Source organism: Heterocephalus glaber, unplaced genomic scaffold (assembly GCF_053883595.1).
Source record: "Heterocephalus glaber isolate CG9 unplaced genomic scaffold, H.glaber_assembly_v1.0 deba00000676, whole genome shotgun sequence".
NCBI classification, from domain to species: domain Eukaryota; kingdom Metazoa; phylum Chordata; class Mammalia; order Rodentia; family Bathyergidae; genus Heterocephalus; species Heterocephalus glaber.
Window position 1 is genome coordinate 17,793,441 of NW_028258156.1, and position 24,020 is coordinate 17,817,460.

At 38.0% G+C, this 24,020-nt stretch overlaps 1 protein-coding gene across 2 annotated transcripts in view; it reads left to right on the top strand.

The window, feature by feature from the left end:
* Positions 1-19,552: 19,552 nt before the first annotated feature.
* The window catches only part of Immp2l (inner mitochondrial membrane peptidase subunit 2), a 903,239-nt gene continuing 898,771 nt past the window's right edge, over positions 19,553-24,020 (top strand). For both annotated transcript variants that reach the window (XM_021253899.2, XM_087206453.1), the window contains exons 1-2: positions 19,553-19,615; positions 20,038-20,110. The gene's annotated coding sequence lies outside the window, so the exon portion shown is untranslated. The remainder of the gene's footprint in view (positions 19,616-20,037; positions 20,111-24,020) is intronic.

Consider the following 24,020-nt stretch of genomic DNA (forward strand, 5'->3'; position numbering starts at 1 on the left):
AATATATGTTTGTGGATAATTCAGTGGTTGTAATCTGTAATAATCCTTTTGCTCTGCAGTATCAAAAAATCCAAGAGTATATGCTCTTTACCAGTCACAACCGTGATTGCAAACTTGTCAAAAATAGTTGATAAATATTTGGATGGAAATTTGTTTTTGTTATGAGTGTGTAGGATATTAGGAAACATATTTTACTAACAGCACCAGTGCCCACAATGATGCACCTAATTGTCTGCATGGTGGAAATAGTTTTGTAGCCACTTTAAATATTTCAAATTTGATGTTGATCTCAAGACTTTGGCCAATTCTATTTCTACCTAAGGTCATATCCTAAGATTGTAGGTGGCCAAAATTTGGGGGGAATACTTTTCAACCGTCTGCTCTTTGCTAATAATTGTTTTTCAAAATGAAGTGATTATCCCCTAGTTATGCAGCATAGTCTGTTTGAGTACTTAAAACACTACTGTTCCTCATTTTACGCCCCTCCCCACTGCTCTGGCACGTGACCCAGCTCTGACCAATCACATCTAATGTAGGCTGTTCAAGGGCAGGAGAGGAAAACCAAGACAACTGAGAAATAACATTGGAGATACAGCTAAGCTTCTGCACCAACACCAGCAACCAATAAACCCACATCTACTTGAGCAGAATAAGCCCCTATGTTAAGCCCTGTTCAACAGAAATTCTATTTCTTGCATCCAAATGCATTTCTAACTGATTACTCACCAAGCTCAGGAAATACTTTTGAAATGTCTCTCCTATTTATCGCTTCCTTTGCATTCAATCAAGAATTCATCATTTCTCACTAGACAATTATAATATCCTAATTAGCCTCCCTGCCACATTTCAGTGTCATCTCTTCCCGATGGGCCCCCCAGAGTAATTGTTCTGAAACATGGGTCAGGCCCTCTGCTCGAAAGCTTTCCTTAGCTCCCAGTTACTCAGAGAATAAAGTCTAAACTTGTTAGTACTAATGATCTGGCCCCAGTCTATTTTTTCCAGTCTCAGTCACTTCTGTGTCCCTCATGCACGCTATGCTTTGCACTACAAAATTGCATTCCTAGATATATATTTTCAGCCTCTCCACAAAGTCTTGAAAAATCTGTAGGAATCCTCTTTGTCTCCCACAACCCAGCCCCAATGCATCCTTCACCACAAGGGCCTCCACAGTCATCCAGGAGGAACTAACCCTTTAGTTATCATATCACATGATTTAAACGGGGCTCAAAATTGCTGTATTTTTTAGCCTTAATGAGATGTTCATTGTACAGGCAGCATTTGTTTATATACTGACTATCCCAAGTGTCACTCTGGCAGGTGTATTTTCAGCCAGTAAATTCTTGTATTGAATGAAATTGTCATTTTTTAATTTCCTGTTAGGTTATCTATAAAAATTAATGAAAAATATGAAAGTTTGGGTCATCCTGTATTTAAATAATTGGATTTAAATAATTGGACTGGTAAGTGGTTAAGTTGAAGAAATGGTACAAAATTAGGTATTCTGTAGAAAATGCAGGAATATATTATTGAAGGTTGTGACTTAAAGCTAAGCCCGATAATAGAAAAAATGGAGACCTCTTTAAAAACATGGATTAAGAATCAATCTCAAAAGTTGGGTGTGGTGGCATGCACCTGTGTAGTCTCAGCTACTCTGCCTAGGCTGAGGCAAGAGGGTTGCTTGAGCCCAGGATTTCCAAGCCAGTTTGGCAACATAGTGAGAACCTTTGTTAGAGAGAGAGAGAGAGAGAGAGAGAGAGAGAGAGAGAGAGAGAGAGAGAGAGAGATTTGCAATAATCTAAAAGCAAAAGGAAAACTGACAAGCTCTTAAAGGTACTTGGTTGAATACAACTTGGGTAGGAATACTTTTATCGAGTAAAGCATGAGGATTGGTGTTTTATTATTTCTATTATTAAAAATGTTTAGGGGGCCGGGGATTTAGCTCAGTGTTTCCGGTGCCTGCCTCGCAAGCACAAGGTCTCGAGTTCAATCCCCGGTACCAAAAAAAAAAAAAGGCAGCTAAAAATGTTTAGAAGTTACATCTTACAGAGTCACATTTTTCTGCATTATCTCTATTAACAGAAATCTTTTGTCTCAAAATACTAAATACTATTTAAAAGAGATAGAGAACTATAAATTGAGGTAAGACATCACTTTAGAAAATTACTTTTTATCTCTAATGCTTAAGCTGTATTTTAAAATTTATAAAATATTTAAAACGGCTATGTACACATTCAAAAACACTTTGTGATAAAAATAAACCACACATTTATCCCATAATTACAGGTTGCATAGCTTTAGCCTTATATAAAGAGAATCCCTCACACAGCTTGTAAGTCTGAAGCTCAGCTTCTATAGTCACGGTACAAAGGAAGATGTTAATTAATTCAGCTCCAAGAGAACAAAGAATTTGTGATCAAATAAGCTCAGGAACCGCTTACTAAATCCTGTTGTGGAGATTCAAAATACACATTAGCATATTAAAGGATGTGAGAAGTCCACAATTTAAAAAAAAATCCATTTAACTTTGTTCAATGATAAAACACATTTATTTGTAATGAGGAGGAATTGTTTCTTCTGCACAGCTATTAACAACCCCTTCCCAACAAAAGAAAATGAAGTCATATAAAAACTAAACAATTTTCTCTTAATCTTAGTTTAGAAAGAACTAAATGATAGATTTATGAGAAAAATCACTTATTTTTAATTTTTTCGCTATGCCTAGAATAGTAGTCAGTAGAAAAATTCTCAACAAATGCTTATTAATTAATGCAATAAGAGATTTAAAATGGAGGCCAGTTTTGAGTGTTTATACTCTGAAATAACTTTGATAACTTACCTGACTTCTATCTAATTGTTTTTTTAAATGTTGTGGTTAAGTATATATGACATAGAATTTATCATTTTAACTTTTGTAGGTGTACAATTCAGTGGTAGTACATTCAGTGTTGTGCAACTGTTTAAACTATCAATTTTCAGAACATTTTCATCACTAAAATAGAAACTGTGCCCATTAAATAATTCCCTTCCCCTTATCCCTGCAGTCTTCAGAAACCTCTATTCTACCTTCTTCTGTATGAATCTGACTATTCTGTATATTCCATATTAGAGGAATTGATGTAGAAAAAATAAAGATAGGTCAAAAAAGAGAGCAGGAAACTATAATTGTGAGGAAGCTGTAACTTTAAGAAAAATACACCTTCAAGACAAAATCAGTTAAAGATACTATAAGTCATGAAGTTGGCCAGTGTTTTTCTTCTGATACTATAAATCCATAAATTCCAAATACTTCCATTTTCAAAGAAACAATAACATTGAGACAGTTAATTCTGTACAAGCTGAGTTCATGGTCTCACAACATCACAGAATAATGTTGTGAACCCAAAGGAGACGGTTAGGAGAATTTTTATTGGAAATAAGAAGAGGGAAAGAAAGGCTCCTGGTTTCTCCAGGAGGGAAATCCAGAAAGTGGAATTTCCGTGTGGCCCCACAGTTCAGAGCTTTTTATAGATAAGTGGAGCACGGGAATTTCTCAAGTGTTAACTTATCACAGCTGGCTCTGTGAATTTAAAATGACCAACCAGAACTCAGGCTCTCATTCAGCAGGTAGGGTTTAAAGGAAACTGGGAGTTTAAAGAAGAACTGATTATTTTGTATTTTAAATTTGTGGAATCTCAGGATCTTAATAGGGTGGGGCTGTGACTCCCTTTAGCTTGGAGGGAGCTACATTCCATGTTGCCCGAGGAAGTTCAATCTTTGGCCAATGTCCGAGCTCACTGTCTGTTCTTATTTTAATTCTTATCAATATGGCTGATCATCCAACTCTATCTCAGACCCTTTCCCCAGCTAGCTGCCTTATTCATAAGCTAACCAAATAAACTATGTTTTACAATATCAATTGGGGAACATATTTCTAAACTTCAAACATGATAACATGATATGAAAGCTTTCAGAAGAAAATGAAGTTTCCAAACAGGTTAAATTTGCATGTTTTTATGGTAGATTTGTTGAGGAAGCAGATAGGTATGGAGAAATAGGATTGGACAACAGGTTATGAACTAATGGCAATAAATTGAGGGAAACTTTACCAATGCCTGTTTTTTAAAAATTTTTTTGGCATCTCTGTGTCTTTGGCTCCTTTTCTCTAGGTATGTGTGAGCACCTCTTACATGACAGTCCTATGACCTGCTTCACTAGAAGCATGCTAATGAATAATGCTAAGTGAAATGGGTTAGTCACACAGTTCCTCTTACATTAGAGAATTTAAAGGGCAAACTAAAAGGTGATAGGAAACAGGGAGGTAGACTTTGTGGACATAGGAAGGAGATCTAGGGATGGGGGAGAGGGAAAGGGGGGAGGAAAAGGAGAAGTAAAAAGGATTAAAATAAGTTATGTATATGTACCAACTCCCTATGATGAATATAAACATTTTGCATTGCAAGCATGTACTAACAAAAAAAAAAAAGAGAAAAAGGAGAAAAGAAAAGGTAAGAAAAAAACATCTGTAGCATACAGTTAAATCTAAATTGGAAAAAGAAAAAAGAGCACATGTCTGAAAATCCTTCCTAATTTTCAACTTCTTTTTTTTTTTTTCTTTTTTCTTTTTTTGGTACCGGGGATCGAACTCAGGACCTTGCACTTGTGAGTGAGGCAGGTGGCGGAACCACTGAGCTAAATCCCCGGCCCATTCCTAGTTTCCATTAACTGGTCCAGAAGAGAGTTGGAGGAAGGTAATAGTGACCTTCCTGCTTCTGCTGTGTTCTCAAATATTTTTTCATTTAAAGTATTTTTAGGTAATGTGCCCCAAACCCCATCAGTGAACAATGCTGCTATGAACATTGGTGTCCACTTTCAGGTATCTGTTTGAGCACTTGTTTTCAATTCTTTATGGTATACATTTAGAAATTTAGAAATGGAATTACTGGATCATATGGTAATTCTATATTTAGCTTTTTGGACAGCTGTTATATTGTTTCCCACAGTGGCTGCACTATTTTATAGTCCCACTCTTACAGGCAGCTAAGTTAGACAGAAATTAAGATATAATCAGAAAGAGACTGGGCTCTCTGAAGTCAGGGGAAAATGAAGACAGAATTGTGACTGGAGGTGCATCTGAAGACCACACCTCAAGATAAAGATGCAGTAAAGATAAAGGTCCTGGCCAGGCCTGGATGCCTCCCTAAGGGATAAACTAATTTAAGATTACACTGTAATTAGCACCACCTGATCCAGGAAGTCCAGATAGGCATCAGTTGTCCAGGGGGGTGACCCATCATCTGGACCCATCCCCTTCTCAAAATGTCTCTGTTCTTTCTATGTATGCTTGCTACATGATCTGCTTCCCTATTGGATCAATATTAGCTAAGCTGCTGTACTTGTAATCCTGTGGACTGATTATAGTTTGACCCATGCTACCCGCATGGTGACTTTGCTATATAAATTACCCCTGATGGAGAGCCTCGGTGGAAACTCCATTCAAGACCCCTCCTGAAATCTAGGAGCTATTATTCTCTCCTTATTTCCAATAAAATTCTCCTAACTTCTTCCTTTGGTTCTTGACATCATTCCTCCATGGTGTGGGATCACGAACTTGGCACATTTGACATCTAACATGTCGGGAGTTATATTTCTCCTGTATCATTACAGCAATGTACCATCATTCCAATTCTAGGTTCTTCATCAACACGTTGTCTAGTTTTTAAAGTCATAACCTTCCTAATGGATGTGAGGTGATATTATACTGTGGTTTTGATTTATATTTCCCTTGTAACTAGTAATGATGAGCATCTTTTCATGTGCTTGTTAGCTCTCATTATATTTTCTTTGCCAAGTTTGAATATCAATCAATGATCTTTTAATGCAAATCTGATCAGGGAATATGTTTTTTTCTTCAGCTAGTTAACAATCATCTAGATATATAAAATAGCATTAATTACATAATACTACTTAAATAAAATTTTTGACACATGAATGAAAAAGTCTATCAAGAGAATACATTAATTTCCTTTTACTTCCTTCCTATCTGATCTTTTGCTTAATGATTAACAGGTTTATCTGAAGAATGTGACAAAGATGAGGCTAAGAAAATAATTTTCTGATTTTCCTTGATTATTCCCATTAAATCTAAATACTGCAGTGTAAATGTTCATTTAATCAGCAAGATTTTCCCAGTTTTCTCCTTGAGGTCCTCCTATAAAGTGTGTCAGAAAGAACTGAGAAAGATTTTGAAATGGGGATGATTACTGGGCATCTTTTCAAAGGAATGTCTGACATTGTCTGACTTATCTTTCTCAGTTATTGGATTCTGCTGGAATTATACTTTCGACTGTCCTTGACTGAGCTATTTTATAGCTCAGAGAGTTACAGAAAACCTACCTATAGTAAAATGCAAATTATTCTTCTCTGTAGGAATGCAAATGAATGTTGCTATAGATATGTAATTGATTTCTTCTCTGTAGAAAAGATGATTCTCCACAGTATAATTAAGTACCTATAGTATCTTTTTTTTTCTTTTCTTTTTAAAAAATTAATTTCCTTGGCACATTTTAGGTATACAGTATAATGACATTCATCATTGGAAATTTGCACCTTTACATAATCTCTCGGTTCTTATTTTTTTCCCATTCCCCTGGCCTTCCTTCACACCCTCCACCCCTCCCTATTTACAAAGATTCTGTTTCCATTTTTTCATTTTCTTTATTAATTCCATTCCCTTCTTTACTTTCCCCTACCCTCCCAATTCCCCTTTGCCCTTTTTCTTCCTATTTCACATTATCTATTATACCTTTAAATCCTTATTTACACTTTCACTTTCTGACACTAGAGAAACTGTTCAGTATTTACACATGTATGCCTTATTTATTTCACTTAAGAGTATTGCCTCAATGTGCATCCATTTAGCTATAAATGTCTCTAATTTCTCATTTTTTATGGCTGAGTAGTACTCCATTTTATTTTAAAAAAACCACATCTTCTTTATCCAGTTTCCAGTTGATGGGCAACTGGGCTGCTTCAAAGTTTTAGCTATTACAAATTCTGCTGCTATGAACATGGGTGCACATATATCACTGTGGTATGATTCTTTTAATTCTTTGGGGAAGATACCCAACAGGGGAATAGCTGGGTCAAATGAGACCTCCAGTCCTAGTTCTTTGAGGCATCTCCATAATGATTTCCACAGTGGTTGTACCAGTCTACATTCCCACCAGTAGTGGAGCAGGGTTCCTCTTTCCCCAAACCCCTGCCAGCATTTTTTATTGGTTGATTTCATGATAGCCCCCATTCTTTCTGAGGTGAGGTGGAATCTCAGTGTTGTTTTCATTTGCATCTCTTGAATGACCAGTGATGTTGAACAATGTTTTATATGTTTATTTGCTGCTTTACTTCTTTATCTGAGAAATGTCTGTTCATTTCAGATGCCCGTTTTTGAATTGGATCTTTAAATTTGTGGGGTCTGATTTTTTAAAGTTCTTTAGATATTCTAGATAGTAGTCATTTGTCTGAGGTACAGCGCTAAAAATTTTTTCCCACATTGCAGGTTGTCTCTTAACTCTGTTGGTGGTTTCTCTTGCAGTGGAGAAGCTTTATAATAAGATGAGATCCCAGTTGTTGATTCTTTCTGCTAGTTCCCATGCTACTGAGGTTTTGTTCATGTTTTTCCTATGCCAAGGGCTTCAAGAGTTCTACCTAAATTATCTTACAGCAAGTTTAGTGTTTCTGTTTTAATATTTAGATCCTTAATCCCCTTCGATCTTAGTTTAGTGTATATTGATAGGTATGGGTCTAGTTTTAATCTTTGGCAGGTTGAAATACAGTTTTTCCAACACCATTTATTAAAGAGGCTCTCTTTCCTCCAGTGAGGATGGTTGGCTCCTTTGTCAAAGATGAGGTGGCTGAGTATGTCTGGAGTTGTTTCTGCATCTTCTAATGTGTTTCACTGATCCTCAGGTCTGTTTCTTTGCCAGTACTATGCTGTTTTTATCACAGTAGCTTTGTAATATAGTTTCAAGTTGGGGATTGTGATACCCCTGCCATGTCTCTGTTGCCTAGAATTGCTTTAGCTATTCTAGGTCTCTTCAGGTTGCAAATGAATTTTTGGATTGTTTTCTCTAGTTCTGTGAAATATATTGTTGGAGTTTCAGTTGGCATTGCATTAAATCTATATAGCAGTTTTGAAAGTGTGGTTATTTTTACTATATTGGTTCTTCCTACCCAAGAACAAGGGATGTCTTTCCATTTTCTTATATCCTCTTTGATTTCTTTTTTCAGAGTGCTGTAGTTTTCAGTGTAGAGGTCTTTTGCTTCCTTTGTTATGTTGATTCCTAGATATTTCTTTTCTTTTTAATGCTCTTGTGAAAGGAATTGTTTCCCTAATTTCTCTTTCAGTGAGTCTGTTATTTGTGTACAAGAAGGCTACTGTTTTCTGAGTCTTTTATTGTATCCAGCTACTCTACTGAATCTGTCAATTAAGTCTAGAAGTCTTTTGGCAGAGTTTTTTGGGTCTTCTATGTAGAGTATCATATCATCAGCAAATAATGACAGTTTAACTTCTTCCTTTCCTATCTTTATTCCTTTTATTCCTTTCTCTTTTCTGATTGCTGTGGCTAATCTTTCCAGAACTATATTGAATAGGAGTGCTGATAGTGGAAATCCTTGTCTTGTTCCTGATTTTAGTGTGAAGGTTTTCAGTTTTTGACCATTTAGTATGATGATGGCTGTTGGTTTTTCATAAATATCCTTAATCAGGTTGAGATAAAGACCTTCTATTCCAATTTTCTGTAGGGTTTTTTTTCACAAATGGGTGTTGGATTTTGTCGAATGCTTTTTCTGCATCTGTTGAGATGATCATATGTTTTCCATCCTTGATTCAGTTAATATAGTGTATTCCATTTATTGATATATGTATGTTGAACCATTCTTGCATCCCTGGGATAAATCCGACTTGGTCAAGGTGTATGATCTTCTTGATCTGTATTCTGTTTGCCAGTATCTTGTTAAAGATTTTTGCATCTATGTTTATTAGGGAGATTGGCCTGTAGTTCTCTTTTTTGGTTGGGTTTTTCCCTGGTTTTGGAATCAAAGTAACACTTGCTTCCAGGAATGAATTTAGAAGTATTGTTTTTCTTTCAATTTCATTGAAGAGCTTAAAGAGTAATGGCAATAGTTCTTTTCTAAATGTCTTGTAGAATTCAACAGTGAAGTCATCAGGACCTGGGCTTTTCTTTGTTGGTAAATTTTTAATTACATTTTTTTTTTTTTTTTTTTGGTACTTGGGATCAAACTCGGGTCCTTGTGCTTGTGAGGCAAGCGGTAGAACCGCTGAGCTAAATCCCTGGCCCTTTAATTACATTTTCAACTTCACTGATTGTAAATGGAGTGCTTAGAATTTTTATATCTTCTTCATTTAACTTTGGCAATTTGTTTGTATCTAGGAATCTGTCCATTTCTTCTGTGTCATCCATTTTATTAGAGTACTGGTTCTTGAAGTAGGTTTTGATGATCCTCTGGATTTCTGCTGGGTCTGTTGTGACTTCACCTTTTTCATTCTTAATTGTGTGGATTTGAGCCTTTTCTTTCCTTTTTTTGATAAGGTTGGCTAGGAGTTTAGGAGTTTTATTTATTCTTTCAAAAAAGCAACTCTTCAATTTGTTGATTTTTTGTATCATTCTCTTAGTCTCCATTGCATTGATTTCTGCTTGATCTTTATAATTTCCTCTCTTGTATGAGCTTTGGGTTTTTTATGCTCTTCTTTTTCTAGGAGCTTGAAGTTCAGTGTTAGATTATTTACTTGAGTTCTCTCTGTTTTCCTAATATAGGCATTCACTGATATGAATTTCCTGCATAGAACTGCTTTCATTGTGCCCCATAGATTCCTGTATGTTGTACTGGCATTATCATTTTCTTGTAGAAATTGTCTAATTTCTTCTTTAATTTCCTCTGTGACTCATTGGTTGTTTAGGAGAGTGTTATTCAATTTCCGTGTGTTTGTGAGGGTTTTGTGGCTTCTTACGTTATTGATCTCCTATTTTAATGCACTATGGTCTGATAATATACAGGGGGTAACTTCAATTCTTTTGCATTTACTTAAACATGCCCTATGAGCTAGTATGTGGTCTATTTTGATACCTTTGTGGTGTTTTTGTTGTTGTTGTTGTTGTTTTTGGTACTGGGGATTGAACTTGGGTCCTTGCACTTGTGCAGCAGGCAGCAAAACCACTGAGCTAAATCCCCGGCCTGCAACGTGGTCTATTTTGTAGAATGACCTGTGTGGAGCTGAAAAGAATGTATATTCTGATTTTGTTGGGGTGGAACACTCTGTAGACATCTATTAAGTCCATTTGTTCAAAAGCTTTGTTCAGTTCTAGAATTTTCTTGTTGATTTTTTGTCTAGATGATCTGTCTATTTGTGACAGTGAGTTATTGAGGTCCCCCACTACAATTGTATTAGTGCTTCTTTGGTTTTTCATGTCCATTAATATTTGTTTTGTATAGTTGGGGGCATTTGTATTTGGTGCATATATATTTAGGTTTGTCATCTCTTCCTCTTGGATTGTTCCTTTCACAAGGATATAGTGATCATCTTTGTCTCTCTTAATTAGTTTTGGTTTGAAATCTATTTTGTCTGGAAATAAGATTGCTACCCTTGCTTTTTTCTGGGTTCCTGTCACATGGAGAACTGTTTTGCATACTTTCACTTTCAGCCTATGAATTTCTGTTTGAATTAAACGTGTTTCTTGTATACAGCATATTGTTGGAATTTGCTTCTTAATCCATTCTGCCAGTCTATTTCTTTTAATTTGTGAATTAAGGCCATTAACATGTGATGGTTATAATTGATAAATATTGACTCATCCTTGTCATGATGTTTAGCTTTTGTTGGCTCTTTTGTTTTTTATTTTTTCCCCTTTCCCTTTAGTGTATTGCCTTGCCTGGTGGCTTTGCTCTGTTGGGCCTCATGGAGTTGTGACCGTCATTGTCCTTTTCAAGGATATTGTTTAGAATTGTTAGGAGTGTTGGTTTAGTGTTCATGAAATTTCTCAGGTTTTGTTTTTTTTGGAAGTATCTAATTTCCCCATTCATTTTGAAAGATAATTTTGTAGGATACAACAGTCTAGGTTGGAAGTTATTTTTTTTTAAGGTTTGAAATACTTCAATCCAGGCTGTCCTTAACTTGAGTGTTTGTGTTGAGAAATTTGCTGTGATTCTGATGGACTTTCCTTTGTATGTGATTTGTTTCTTTTCTCTAACTGCCTGTAGGATTTTGTTCTTCTATTGGGTTTCTGGGATCTTGACTATTATATGTCTAGGTGTAGCTATTTTTTGATTGTGGCTAGTTTAAATACTATATGCCTCACTTATCTGTATGTCCAATTCTCTACCTCTGTCTGGGAAGTTTTCTACTATTACTTCTGTGAACAGTTTTTTTTAATGTCAATTGTACTTTCTCCTGATTTTTCATGGACTCCTATCAGTCTTATGTTATTATTCTTTGCATCATCTAGCTGCTGCTGGATTGATTTCTTGTGGTCCCTTACTATGTTTAAGAAATCTGTTTTCATGGTCACTAATCACAATCCTGTCTTCTACATCTGATATTCTATCTTCACAATTGCTCAATCTGCTGTGAACACTTTCAGTGGAGTTTTTAATTTCCTGGATATCTGTTTGAATCTGTTTCATGGATTCCATTTCTTTCCTATGTTGGGTGATCATGGTTTCCATTTCTGTCTTATGCTGGGCATTCATGGCTTCCAGCATGATTCTGAGCTCATCTATTTTTTTTTTAATCTGTTTCTGTTCTAGAGCCTCTAATCATGTCTTTCACTCTGCTCACCATCTCTGTAGTTATCTGGGAAGTTATTTGTGTTTTGAATTTTTCTAGAGCCTCATTCATCTGTTTTGTTACTTCCTGTGCTATCAGTTCAGGGTGTCCAAGTGGTTGATTATCATATTTTTCCATCTCTTTGCCCCAGAAATTGCCTTTGGTGAGCTGGAAATCCGTGTTTGTGTTCTGCCAAGATGCCTTCTCATTTTTAACTTTGTTGTTGGTGTTGTTTTTTGCTTTAATTCCTGGATCGATACTCCAATATTTCTTATTTTGAGTATCTTTATTACTGGTTTTTAGAGCCCCTATAGAGTGATTGTTTCTCAGAGATATCTTCCAGCTTAGCTGGCCTTTTTAGGCTTTGAGTCTCTAATGACTCTTAGGAAATCCTGTGTTCAGTATACCAGGGAGGACAACTGATTAGATCAATCACAACACCTTAGCCCAATTGACACAATCAGCATCAAACACAGCTTAGAAAATGACAATATGTGGTGGCAGTTAATCTGTCACCTTTAATCATCTGAGCTAGATCAAAATCTAGGGCCAGCCCAAAATATGTTTGTAGTAAGTAAACCCTTCAATATGGCAAATTTACCCTGTGGGATAGGGATTTAGCAGAGGTTGGGGAGGGAGGGGTAGAGAGATAGAGGGAGAGGTAAAGGTTAGAGGTGAGGCTAAAGGACATGGGAAGATCACATAAATTGTGGGGATCTCTTGAAGACCGGAAGAAAAGACAGCGCAAAAGAACAGAGACAAGTACAGAACAAACTGACAACAATAGGGAAACTAGAAATTGTATTCACCTTCCTATAAAAGTGACAGTCATGGCCAGGGATTTAGCTCAGTGGTTCTGCCACCTGCCTCACAAGCACAAGGTCCTGAGTTCAATCCCCAGTACCAAAAAAAAAAAGGGACTGTTGAGAGGACAGAGAGAGAGAAAAAATTTGGAATGGGACAGGAACAGGAACAAACAGGGAGAGAAATATAGAGCCAGAAGGGATAGAGAGAGCAAAAAAGAAAAGAAAAAAGAAAACACACACACACACATATATATATACAACACACATACACACACACACACACACACACACACACACACACATATATATATATATATAGCAAAACAAACAAAAAAGGTCTCCCTCAGGATATGTCTCTGCTGTCCTGGTAGACAATGTGGGCAGCAATATGCAGGTCTAAGTTGGTTAGTCTCAGCAAGCCAGCTGTAGTCTATTGAGATTCAGGCTGATTTCTGGCTGCAAGGACCAAGTTGTTGTCCCTGACCTCCTGCAGGATTAAACTCTGCAAAGTTCTACTGCAGGTTTCAGCTGTCCTCCACCCTATGTGAGTCCGGGAGGGACTATGGGAGGGGCTGATCCCACCAACTTACCAACCATGATGGTCCAGTGTGCTTTTATTGAAGAGTTTTTCTTCACTTTCCCAATGGGCTTCAGTTTTCATTGAGGAGCATCAGAAAGGCCCTCTCTGTTGTTCACTTCTGCTCTATCTTCTGGGGCTCATAAACATGGCCTTTATGTTCCCCCTGGTGCCTCTGCTGTGTGGATTCAGATGCCACATGGTATGGTCTGGCAGGGCGTGGGCCGCTGGTGTCTGTCGAATGTTTTTTCTGCATCTATTGAGATGATTATATGGTTTTTGTCCTTGGCTCTACTGATATAGTGTATTACATTGATTGATTTGCATATGTTGAACCATCCCTGCATTCCTGGGATGAATCCCACTTGGTCAGGGTATATGATCTTCTTGGTGGTCTTCTGCATTCTATTTGCCTGTATCTTATTAATGATTTTTACATCTATGTTGATTAGTGAAATTGGCCTTTAGTTCTCTTTTTCGGTTGAGTCTTTCTCTGCTTTGGCGATCAAGGTGATGCTTGCTTCCAGGAATGAATTCAGGAGTATTGCTTTGCTTTAAATTTCACTGAAGAGTTTAAACAGTAGTGAAGTATTTCCTCTCTAACTGTCTTGTAGAGTTCAGAAGTGAACCCATCAGGACCAGGGCTTTTCTTAGTTGGTAAGTTTTTAATTACATTTTCAATTTCATTGATTGATATTGGGTTGTTTAGAATTTTTAAGTCATCTTCATTCAACATTGGTAATTCATACTTATCTAGGAATCTGTCCATTTCTTCTGTGTTTTCCATCTTATTGGTGTATAGGTTCTTGAAGTAGGTATTGATGATGCTCTGGATTTCTGCTGGGTCTGTTGTAATTTCATTCTTTTCATTCCTAATTGCGTGGATTTGGGCCTTTTCTTTCCTTTTTCTGATAACATTGGCTAAGGGTTTGTCAATTTTGTTGATTCTTTCGAAGAGTCAACTCTTGGCTTCATTGGTTTTTTTTGCATCATTCTGTTAGTCTCCATTGCATTGATTTCTGCTCTGATCTTTATAATTTCCTCCCTTGTATGAGCTTTGGGTTTGTCCTGCTCTTCTTTTTCTAGAAGCTTGAAGTTCAGCATCAGGTTGTTTAATTGGGCTCACTTTGTTTTCATAATATGAGTATTCACTGCTATGAATTTCCCACATAAGACTCCTTTCATTGTGTCCCACAGATTCCAATATGTTGTATTGTCATTGTCATTGTCATTTAATTATAGGAACTATCTGATTTCTTCTTTCATTTCCTCTGTAACCCATTGGTTATTCCAAAGTGTGGTGTTCAATTTCCATGTGTGTATGAAATTCTTTTTGGTTTCTTTTGCTATTGATATTCAATTTCATTGCACTATGGTCTGATAATATACAGGGGATAACTTCAATTTCTTTGCACTTACTTAAACATGTTCTGTGAGTGAGTATGTGGTCTATTTTGGAGAGTGACCCATGTGCAGCTGAAAAGAATGTGTATTCTGATTTTGTGGGGTGGAACACTCTGTAAACATCTGTTAAGTTCATTTGTTCAAGAGTTTTATTGAGTTCTAATTGTTTGTTGCTTGTTTTTTGTCTGGTTTATCTATCTATGTGTGACAATGGGGTATTCAGGTCCCCCATTACTATTGTACTAGTGCTTATTTGATCTTTCATGTCCATTAGTATTTGTATTATATAGCTGGGTGCACTAGTGTTTGGTGCATATGTTTATGATTGTCATCTCTTCCTCTTGGATTGTTCCCTTTACAAGGATGTAGTGTCCTTCTTTGACTCTCTTAATTAGTGTTGATTTGAAATCCACTTGATCTGCAAAGAGGATAGCTACTCCTGCTTTTTTTCCTGTTCCTGTTGCATGGAGTATTATTTTCCATCCTTCAACTTTCAGTCTATGAGTTGTTTTTTAAAAAAATTAAGTGTGTTTCTTGTATGCATATTGTTGGATCTTGCTTTTTGACCCATTCTGCCAGTCTATTTCTTTTGATTGGTGAATTGAGATCATTAACATTGATGGTTATAACTGATACATATTGACTTATCGTTGTCATGACTTTCTTTTTGTTGGATTCTTCCCCTTTGCATTTAGTTTCTTATTGTGCCCAACGGATTCATTCTGCTTGGCTTCCTGGGGTTGTGATCCTTGTTGTTTTTTCCTAGGATATTGTCTAAAATTTTTTGGAGTGCTGGTTTGGTATTTATGAAGTTCCTAAGGTGCTCTTTGTCATGAAAGTATCTTATTTCTCCATCAATTTTGAAAGATAGTTTTGCAGGGTACATCAGTCTGGGTTGGAGGTTGTTTTCTTTTAGGGCTTGAAATACATCACTCCAAGCTTTTCTTGCCTTGATGGTTTACATTGAGAAGTCTGTTGTGATTCTGATGGGCTTTTCTTTGCATGTGATTTGTTTCTTTTCTCTAGTTGCTTGTAGAATTTTGTTCTTCTGTTGGGTTTCTGAAATCTTAACTATTATATGCCTATGAGTAGATCTTTTTTTTTGATCAAGGCTAGTTGGAGTCTTATATGCCTCACTTATCTGTATGTCCAATTCTCTACCTCTGTCTGGGAAGTTTTCTACTATTACTTCTGTGAACAGCTTTTTTAATGTTATTTTTACTTTCTCTTGCTTTTTCTTGGACTCATATCAGTCTTATGTTATTCTTCTTTGCATCTTCTAGCAGCTGGTGGATTGTTTTCTCATGGTCCCTTACTATTTTTAAGAAATCTCTGTTTTCATGGTCACTAACCACAATCCTGTCTTCTATATCTGATGTTCTATCTTCACAATCGCTCATTCGCTGTGAATACTTTCAGTGGAGTTTTTAATCTCCTGGATATCTGCTTGAATCTGTTTCATGGATTCCATTCCTTTCCTATGTTGGGCGATCATGGTTTCCATTTCTTTCTTATGCTGGGCATTCATGGCTTCCAGCATGGTTCTGAACTCCTCTATTTTTTTTTTTTTTTATCTGTTTCTGTTCTAGAGCCTCTAATCATGTCTTTCACTCTGCTCACCATCTCTGTAGTTATCTGTGAATTTATTTGTGTTTTGAATTTTTTTAGAGCCTCATTCATCTGTTTGGTACTTTCTGTGCTATCAGTTCAGGGTGTCCTTGTGGTTGATTTTCTGATTTTTCCACCTTGTTTCCCCACATTTTCCCCTTGTTTTCCCCAAATTTTCCTTTTATGGGGTGGAAGTCCGAGTTTGTGCCTTGCTTAAATATCTTCTTATTTTTGTTTTTGGTACTGTCCTTGGTTTTATTCCTGGGTTGGTATTTTGAAGTTGCTTATTGTAGGAATCTTTGTTGCTCGTATTTAGAAGCCTTATGGAATTATTGCTTCTCAGAGGTGTCTTCCAGATATAGCTGGTCCTAGTTCAATCCCCTGTACCAAAAAAAAAAGACTGGTGGCCTCAAGAAATTATTTATTTTTAGTTTGCAATTTTATTTGAGACATATTAATCATGGGTATTTATAGTATACAGTATGCTATTTTGATATTACACAATGTGTAATGATCATGAATAAGTTATCCTTCAGACCAAAAAGATCAAGCAGAATGATTATTCAGTCAAAAGATGTTAAATTAATAGATGGTTCAGTAAACCGGAAAGTCACTGACTAGTTTAAATCCTAATTTGTGAGAGTAAATAAATAAATCAAACACTTCATGAGGCCGTTATTGGCCTCTGTATTTCTGCTCTCCAGCACCCCAGTCTTATTCTCCACATGCTTGCCCTCATTTATGAACAAACATTGACAAATATTTGTAGTCAGCAAAAATATTGCTTGCCCTTTCCCCTCCTGAAGGGGTTTTGTTACCCAGTGGATTCTAATAGCCTTCTGAGTGATCCTGAGGCACTACACAGCCACCTGTATAGACTGTAAAGCTATGACCAGCCTATAAACTCACCACTGCCTGTCTCTTTTGTCTGTCCCTGCCTCACTCCCTTCCCCTCATTATTGCTATTCTAGGACTTCTTACTGCCAACTCCCCATCCCCAACAAAATATTAGCATGTGTATCTGCCTCAGGCATTGTTTTCTAGGAAATGTGGGCTAAACCAGTAATTTATTTTTAAAAGCTCATTATGGAAAAATTTCAAGCATATACAAACATAGAAACAAAAGCACAAAGACTCTTTCATCACCTGAATCCATTAAGATTGTTTCCTAATCATTTTTTTTTACATAAGAGATTGCTAAATAAGAGATTGTGGTTTTCTAATTCTATGATTTCTTTCATATCATTAAAAAAAAACTTCCCCATGACAACTATTTGGTTTCCAGAAATACAGTTCATTACAGAAGACATTATAAGTTCTAATTCTTTTAACTGACAATTTTAGAAGAAGGAGTTTGTGCCAGGTACTTGCAATAATGTCTGTATTGGTCAACTTTCTCATTGCTGGGACAAAGTGCCTGACCTACACAATTTAAAGAAGGAAAAAGTTTATTGGCTCCTGGTTTCGGAGATTTCTGTCCATGGTTGGCTAGTTCCATTGCTGTGGTTCTGAGATGAGGCAGATCATCATGGCAGAAAGATGCTGTGGAGCAAAGCTGTTTGCTTCATGGCAAGAAGGAAGCAGATTATAGGGCAAGAGTGCCTGCAAGAGATATGCCTTCCCAAGTCATGGCCCCAAGTCCACCTTCTCCAACTGGCTCCTCCTCCTTACAGCACATTCAGCTATGCACATCAGTAGACTAATCCACCCATGATGCAACACCTTTGGGATCCAATCAGTGCTCCAGGAATCTCTTAATCCAGTCAAATTGACATTTAAGATTAACTGACATACTGTGCAATGAACTTCTTCTTTCTTTCCTCCCTCCCTCCCTCTATCCCTCCCTCCCCACTTCCTCCCTCCCTCCCTTCTTTCTGCTTTTCTCCCTTTTCTTCTCCAGGACTGAGGATTGAACCTAGAGCCTTCATAGTGAACTAGGTCTCTAGCCCACCTCCTTATTTTATATTTTGAGACAGGATCTCACTAACTTGCTAAATTTCCCAAACTTGGCTCAAACTTGTGTCTCTGCTTCCCACACTGCACACCTTCTCTCTTCCCTCTCTTCTTTCCTTCCTTTTCTCTCTCTTCTGTCTGCCTGTCCTGTGTAGCACATCATTAAGAAGTCATGTATTTTTGGGCAACCTACTTTCCGGTGCCCTCTTGCCTCTCAGGAGCTATTCCTATTCCCCATTCCTATTCTCCAATAAATTTTTTTGCTCTTAAAAAAAAAAAAATGAGGGCCGGGGATTTAGCTCAGTGGTTCCGCTGCCTGCCTTGCAAGCACAAGGTTCCGAGTTCGATCCCTGGTACCAAAAAACCCAAAAAAACAAAAAAACAGAAGTCATACATTTTTACTGTTCATTTTCAAACAACAGCATGCGTTTTAAAAAATGCTCAATTTATCCCCCCTTTTGTCAAAGGAGACTGTCTTTATTTGTTGTGAATGGATTCTTCGTTTTGTGGCACAAGATATTCCAGGCTCATCATGTATATATCTTACCCCAGACCTGAAATTACACATCTCTCTGACAAGCCCTGATTTCTATTAGATTGAAGCTAGTATTTTAAAACCCCAAACAAGATGACTTGCATTATTTTATTTGTAATAAAGTAAGAGCTTATTAACCTAAAATTCTTTTCCAATGCAGTAATTTTAGAACCTAGTATTTATTGAGGTACTAAAACCATAATTGCTTGTTTTATTTTTACTTTCAGTTCGCTTTAACATTATTTAAATAAAAGATGATGTGCATCATTCATTTTAAGTATACCTGGAATTGGGTTAATAACTATACATTAATGTTTTATTTTTCCAAATGGCACAATCCATATTCAAAATTTCCCCAAATTTTCAAAACGGGAGATATAAATGCAATCTCAAATGCTTTCAAATTAATTCAAATAAGTATATCAATTTTCTCAGAGTTGCTATAGTAAAAACGCTGAGAACTTTGAAAAAAAAGTTGAAAAACTTTTAGAAATGTGATTGTTTGATACGAGGTGTCAAATTTGAGTTTTAGTTTTGACTAAGCGAAGGGTTGTAATTTCAGGTGTAAGCCCACCCCTGTGTGGAAATGCATGACATTCAAACACATGAAATGCAAAACGCTATTTGGCATATAGTTCCCTAGATTTGCAGCTCTCTGTGCTCCAGGCGCCGTCAGTGCGGCGGCGCTGAGTTTAGAGCAAGCGTTTCTCATATACATAACTGCTTGCTGCATGAGCTTGTCTTCTGATACGGTGCGAATGCACGCCCCGTTTTTCGTCCAACCCAGTCCACACTTCAGGGGCGGAGCTTCGCGTGGCCGCCTCGCGCTGTGGGCGGGGAGAAGGCGGGGCCTGGCGCCGGCGGGGCGGGGCCGGGCTGCTCGGGGACTTCCCTTGGGCCGAGCTACGCAGCTGGTGCGGACGGCGGGCGCCCGCGGCGGTCGGGGGGCTTGGGCTGGCTGAGGTGGCGGGCGCGACGCCGCGCTCCGCTGGGGTCGGGGCTCGGGACCCTTGCGGGGGGCCCGCGGGGTGGGCGTTGCCTGAGGGGGGCGGCGGGCTGAGTCCGGCGGTGACCGCGACATGTGCGCGCGCGTTTCTCAAGGCCGGCGCGGCCCCGGCCCGGTCGCTGCTCCTCCCCGGCTCCCCGGGCCCGGGGCCTGGCGTCGCAGCTCCCCGCGGGGTCCGGTCCCCACGGAGGAGTCCGCGGCCTGGGCGTGTGGGGGCGCCGTGGGCCCTTCCCGGAAGGCGGGGCGGGTGGGAGCGCCACGGGGTCAACCGCAGGATTTTTAAGGGACCTGTCTGCCTCTGTCATTTTTTTTTTTTTTTTCCACTTTTAGGGTTTTGGCCAAATTGGGCGAGGGCACAAAATAACCACTTACCCCTTCTCACCGAGGAAGAGCGGGAGAAAGGGTAAGTAAGGATGGCTCGGGTGGAAGGAGCTAGGACTTTCTCCTCGGAGGGTTGCTTTTCATCAGCATTGGGGCCCACATTCAAAGGTCACAGGTCCCAAGACTCCAGGTTTACAGTCTGTGGGGTTGGCTGGAAGTTTGACAGTTTGAGCATAAGTCAGTGTTGGTCCCTTGACCCCAGGGGAAACTGATTTCCTGTCACCTCTTGAACTTGGATCCGTGGTCCTGGAGTTGCCTGTCTCCCTCCCATAGCTTATTAGCTAGCTTTGATTAATCCCTGAGACGGTAGGTGTTAAGGAATCAGGGTCCTGCTTGATAATTAACAGGAGTTCCTCCAGGGACTTTCACATTTGAAAAAGAGGACTACTAAAAAAAATAATCCTTTAGAAAAAAAAATAAACCTTTAGGACCTAAAAGCATAATGTTAATACCGCAGCAGTGTTAACAGGTGTTGAAGTTCTTTTGGGATCTTCTCTCAGGATTCTAGAAAAAGGAAATTGGGTGAGGAGAGAAGTTACCAGGCTGGACATTTTTCTCACGACTTTCACTTTGCTGTCCCCTCACAAGCATTCTGTTCACTTGTGAAAAGTTTTTGTTAAACAGCACATTGAAGTCCTAGGACGTTTCCTGGGGTTTTCAGTGTGATCGCTTCAGTTGGTTTTTCCCTGGGACTTTGCCATCACTTCTCCAACACACTGCTTCCCTATTCCCTGTATGGTGAAATGAAACGCAGCTCTTCTCCTTTGGGTCTCCCTTTGGGTGTGTCACGTTTAAATAAACATTCTAAATTTAAATTGAGGTTAACCACAAGCAAGAATATATATAGTAAACCACATTCCTGGATGCTAACACCTGAAAACCAGAATTGCCCTCTGTGACCATCTTGGCATTGGCTGCTTGTGAACCTGCCTTGTGCACTAAAGTGACCACATAATTTGTGAGAAATCAGGAAATAGTTGTTTACTGGTGATAGCTTCCTATATTGAATGAGAAAATATTTATTCTCTTTTCTACCATGTGGTGAACACATTTGTAAAAGGAAAATGGTGAAAAGATGAGACTGTGTGAAGATGGCCATTTTGGGACAGGCCTTTCATCAGTTTTCTGTAGATTTCCTGCATAATTATGTGTAAATGGACGAGCACATCCTTATACTGCTGGTCTTAATGGTTTGGAGTCTCTATAGAGTGTTGCAGAAGAACAGTATCATTATTCTGCCTTTCTAATACAGCCAGTAATAAACGTTCAAGCATGACTGACTATGGCGATTTGTGTCTTATAATGAATAGTGTTATAGTCATTTTCCAGGGTAATAAATATATTATACAAGTACAATAATTATATGAGGATAAGTTTTTGAACTGTTCCATATGAAGGCCTAATATAAAACATTGAGAGGGGATGATGCACTTAGGAAAATAAATACTGAAGGAGACTATTAACTTTCACGAGTTTCTGTGCATTTAGCTTTGTTTCTTTATCCGACTGAGAAAAATCCTTTTGTCATTTTCTGGTTATAAGGTAAAAAAACAAAGTTTAGAATTAAATATTGCAGGAATATTAAATGAGTCTTGACGACCTGCTTCTGGGTCGGGGTTTCGTACGTAGCAGAGCAGCTCCCTCGCTGCGATCTATTGAAAGTCAGCCCTCGACGCAAGGGTTTGTAAAGAAATAGTAAGAAGGAATGATAGGAAAATAGAAAAAGAGAGGATAAGGAAAAGAGAGAAAGGAGAAAGATTGAAAAATTAAAAAAAATAAATGAGTTCACTTTGAGATGATCATTGTTAACAATGTGGTGTTTACTTCAGTTTTTTATTTCCTATATACACATTAAATACACAATTTATATTACATATATAAATGTTAACCATACATACAGCTTAGCATATGTTAACCATACATACAGCTTAGTTATCTATTAATATGTCTGGTTCGCATATATATATAGAGAGAGAGAGAGAGAGAAAAAAAACCTGTTATATAACATCTATACAACATAAGATATACATGTTTCAGTTTTTTTGTAAAATTGTAGGTTTCTTCCTTTTCCTCCAACATTTTAGCCATTTACCAACACTTATTCTACCTCAAATCCTCCCATAGAAGTTGATTGCCTTTCATAGTCTTCTATTTATTTTTTCTTTTACTGGAGACCAAGTGCCCAACCTGATGCATGCTAGGCAAGGAAAAGCTTTACTTTTGAACTACACCCTCAGCCCCTATAGTCTTTTAGATACGGGTTGAATCCTGGCTTTTATTTTATTTGGTGTGCCACTTCGGTCCACTTAAAACTTATCTGCTCCTATTTTTCATCTGTCAAACAGAACAATGAATACATATAAAAAATAGTGTGTAAAAAAATGGTTCCTGGCATGTAGATAGTTAATTTCCCTCCTTGTTTCTCTATCTGATCACCCATTACTTTCTTATGATCTTCCCTTTGGTAGTAGAAAGCAATTAAATACTTTCCTATAGGTGCTAAGCCTCCTGGGTATATGTATTTTCATGGTAGATCACCTGCTGCATCTGATCTGGAATTTCTGGGACAAGGACTGACACCAGATGCAGCTCAGTTTCCTCCTGTCAGATCATTCTGCAGCCCTGCTTAAAGAATGTCAGCTTGGAAAATGAAGGGAAAGGGTTTCTATAATGTGTTTAAAAAGCTCTGACACTGTTACCAAAGTGAGAAAGACATAATACTGCGTTTAGCTGAGTGCTTAAAGTTGGGAGTTCTATTTTAGTAATGTCTTTGGTTTATAAGAATTACAATAAAAATGCTGAGGCTTCATGTCCAAACTGTCATGATTTTGCCTAGTTGTGGATTTAATATACAGCTAAGCTGTGTATTTAATGTATCTAAAACTGCTCTGGAAGCTGAGAAAGACAAATCCACAGACATCTGATGTCACACCAGACATCTGGTTTCACTCTGCCAAGGAGTACATTCTGTCAGTAGATTATAGGCGTATCAGCTGTACTGCTATAGTCTATGGCATTTCCATTACAAGCTCTGGTCTATAGGGTTTAGCATGATGTTTTATTCAAAGGAAAGCACACCGAAAATGAGCACCTGGTCAGATAAGCACATTTCCCACAGGTGTCTTCTACTGTCATTGTTCTCCCAAGTTATAAGACAAAATAGTTTCTATCTATGGTGATTTTTACATTGAGGTTTAATAGAAGTAAAAATATTCTTAAAAGCCTCATTAAAAGACCTGTTTATACCAAAAGTTCATTTTAAAGTCCATTGTTGTTTGTAATTTTAACAACCTACAGTAATAAAGCATTTAATAAGCATTTAGATTTCCAAGTCAGAACACCAAAGTTTTTAAAACTCTTTGTGTACCCATTATGTTGTTAGCGGTAATGGTTACTCTAATCTGTATAATAATAATTTTTGGAGAAAATTGTACTCTTGGGTCCAGCCTAGAATGGCTAGATCACATCTCCCTCTATTTCGAGGTAGTGACTGGGAAGAGAAAAGCCCTGGAGGTTGTCAGTCTTGAGTTTTGGGATGGGCTCTGTCACCGCTTGGTTGTTGTGACTGTGGTCACAGATTTCTCAGCTGTAAAATAGGATCATTATAGTTACGTGAGACTCAGTGATTGTAAAGTAGCAAAGTATCTGGCACAAAACAGGTCTTTAGTACACAGCCATTTCATTTTTTCCTTCTAGGTCCTTCGTGGCTACAGGAAAAGACCCTCTCATTTGACATCCAGACTAACCCACTAACCAGGACTTATGGCTCCAATGGAGGGGAGTTGCTCAGGGGATCTGGGATTTGGTAGTGGGGCCTGGGAAAGGGACATGCAGAATAATGACAAAGGGGAGTACTGGTGAGCTGAGAGAAGTCCGTGGACTTTTGCACAGCCCATGGACTTAGCTCAATGAACTGCTCAGCTCACAGAAAG